Source organism: Pristis pectinata, chromosome 41 (assembly GCF_009764475.1).
Source record: "Pristis pectinata isolate sPriPec2 chromosome 41, sPriPec2.1.pri, whole genome shotgun sequence".
Classification (NCBI taxonomy): domain Eukaryota; kingdom Metazoa; phylum Chordata; class Chondrichthyes; order Rhinopristiformes; family Pristidae; genus Pristis; species Pristis pectinata.
In genome coordinates this window covers 3,221,779-3,224,697 of record NC_067444.1, presented here as the reverse complement: position 1 = coordinate 3,224,697, position 2,919 = coordinate 3,221,779, and the positions used below count along the sequence as shown (strand labels likewise).

At 44.1% G+C, this 2,919-nt stretch overlaps 1 long non-coding RNA gene across 1 annotated transcript in view; it reads right to left on the bottom strand.

Moving 5' to 3' along the window:
* Window positions 1–2,066: 2,066 nt before the first annotated feature.
* The window catches only part of LOC127566449 (uncharacterized), a 3,122-nt gene continuing 2,269 nt past the window's right edge, over window positions 2,067–2,919 (bottom strand). The window contains exon 3 of the long non-coding RNA XR_007955722.1: window positions 2,067–2,919. This exon is cut by the window's right edge and continues 35 nt beyond it. This is a non-coding gene — a long non-coding RNA (uncharacterized LOC127566449).

Genomic DNA, 2,919 nt, shown 5'->3' with positions numbered 1-2,919 from the left:
GGGCTTCTGCCGCACCACTCTGGACTGGCTATCTCGCCTCTCCGCTCGCAGTCCTGATTCAGGGTTTCGGACAATTCATTGCCTCCCGCAGACGCCTGCTGGACCCGTTTCGATTCTCCATCAGATTTCTTTATGATGCATGAGGAATTAGGTGGGATTATACGTAAATTGCCGATGACCACCAATATTGGTTCTGTGGAAAAATGCTGTCTGCGGTTTCGCGATCAAGTGTGAATATGGGCAATCGATGGAAGATGGAAGTTACCTCTGGCAAGGGCTAAGTGGTGCATTTTGGAAGTTATATTTAGAGCATTGACAGACAGCACGCAAGGCAGAATTGAGCAACGTATGGGTACAAGTACGTGGTTCTCTTGAATGTGGCAACACAAAGTGGCGAAGTTGGTCGTTTGTATGCAAGCCTTCATCAGAACGGGGCATTGAGTGCAAGAGTTTCGAACGTCATGTTACAGATGAACAAGATACTGCTGAAGACCGCATCTGGAATGGCATGTGCAGTTCCAGTCGCGTGTACTAAAGGGAACTGTGACTAAGCAGGTGAGGGTGCAGAGAACATTCACGAGCATACTGTCGGGACAGTGGCGGTTTCGCACTAAAGGAAATCGTGACTAATCTGGAATACATGGAATAAAATATTCACGAGGATATTGTCAGGGACAGTGTGGGTTTTCGGTTATAAGGAGAGACGAGAAGGGCTGGTTCTGTTATCCCGAGACCCAATGGAGGCTGAGAGGTGATATGATAAAGCGATTTAATATCATGAGAGAGGCCAAGATAAGGTTAGATGACTCTACTGTCTGTTTCCCGTTGCGGACATGTTTGAAACTAGAGAGGACAGGTTTAGGTGAAGAATGTTTAACGGAGATATAAGGGATAAATTTCCACACGTATCTTGAATGAGCTGCCAGAAGAGGTAACAGCACAAGGGAATTACTAGGGCATAGATGGACGTGGGAGTAATTCACACGTGGATTTGTAGATCTAGGAGAGGTGGTCGACATTGCCACGGCGTGTTTGTTTCTGTGGTGTGCATCTGTAATTTATTTTATTTAATATTTTATTTATAGCGTGGTAACAGACCCCTTCCGGACAAAGAGTCCGCGCCGTCCATTTTAAACCCATGTTAACCTACCCGCACGTGTTTGGAATGTGGGAGGAAACCGGAGCACCCGGAGGAAACCCACGCAGACACGGGGATAACGTACAAACTCCTTACAGACAGCGGCGTGAATCGAACCCCGATCGCTGGCACTGTAATTGCTTCACGCTAACAGCTACGCTACCGTGCCGCCCCCCTGAGACACTCCTTGACTTTAATGAAGTGCAATCTACTTGTTGCAACCCGTCATCGTACAGTAGAAAGGCACTGGGATTCCAAGTATTTCAATAAAATACATTTGATCAACATTTACTTTGTCAGCGAAACTGGAAATTACAAGCTCCAGCAATAAAAGATGATGGCCAGCCGGCGAATTGTTTTCCATGAGGATTCTTCGGGTTTTTTTTCCGACTTGTGGTGGCGCTTTAACCGTATCTGACAACCATGTAATCAAGTTGTAATTAACAGATGAAACATCTATTAATGCATCACATCCTAACTTAAAATAAGTTTAAATAAGGAGTTGCTGATTTGTTGTCAAGGGTTCATCATAATTCTTAACATTTGTGACTTCAGTTCCCGATAAGAGGACATAGAATCGGCCAGTGTAGACTGTAATACTAACGTCAATGCAATGACTTCAAATGAAGCAATTCAGGAAGTATAAAACCTTAGTATCAAACTTTGGTAAGGCCGCTTTTGGAGTGTTGTGTGCAGCTCTGTTCACCTCATTACACGAACGACGTGAAGGCTTTGGATAGGTGCAGAAGAGGTTCTTTTAGCTAATACATTCCAGTACAGGATGTTGCTTGGATTGGAGAGTATTAGCTATAGGGAGAGGTTCAACAAACTTAGATCGTTTTCCATGGAGCTCCCAAGGCTGAGAGGAGACTTGATATAAGTTTATGGAATTGTGAGAGGCGTAGACAGGGTAGATAGTCCATGATTTTTCCCCAGCGTGGAAATATCAAACACATTGTGGTGAGAGGGGGAACGTTTAAAAGAGAAATGCATGGCAACTTTTTACGCAGTGAGTTACAGCTGCTTGGAACGCGCTGCCAGAGAGGTGGCGGAAATAGACACGAGAGTCTTGTTAAAGAGGAATTTATACAGGCATATGAACATGCAAGGAAAGGGGGGATATGGATCATGTTCAGTGAGATAGTATTAGTTTAATTTGGCATCACGGTCAGCACAGGTATCGTAGACCGAAAGTCCTTTTCCTGTGCTGAACTTTTCCATGTTCTATATTCTTAACAAAGGTGATATCACCAATTCATGCAAGCGCGGCATTCCATTAAAACAAGGAAATATAAAGGAAAGGTTGAGCATTGAGCATAAGGGAATAGGGAATTGTGGTAATTTAAGCCTGTCCCAATACGTGATAAGGTTACGCTCCATGTAGGAGAACATCACTTCTCCCAGACCCATCGATTCCTCGGAGACGGTAATTGGATCAGTTTGCCTGTTGAAAAACTTGTAGCATAGTCAATGCTAACTGTTTGGAGTGGCGAAGCATAATAATATACAATGGAAGAAATCCTTAACAGTCCTAAATGGCACATATTTCATGTTGAGATTGCTCTGCTATTTCTGGATCAGGAACGCTGGAATACCCTTTTGCAGTAGATTCTACCGCGATGAACCTGACCATCTCGTTCTACCGACACTGCCCGCGAAGAACTCATCTAATGCAAGACCATTCCTCATTCGCCGTAATAATAATCTTGATCTGTTGAATTTTCTCCCAGAACACGCCTGATGTCTTTGATGCATGCTGACAGGATTGGTTGAAGACAATC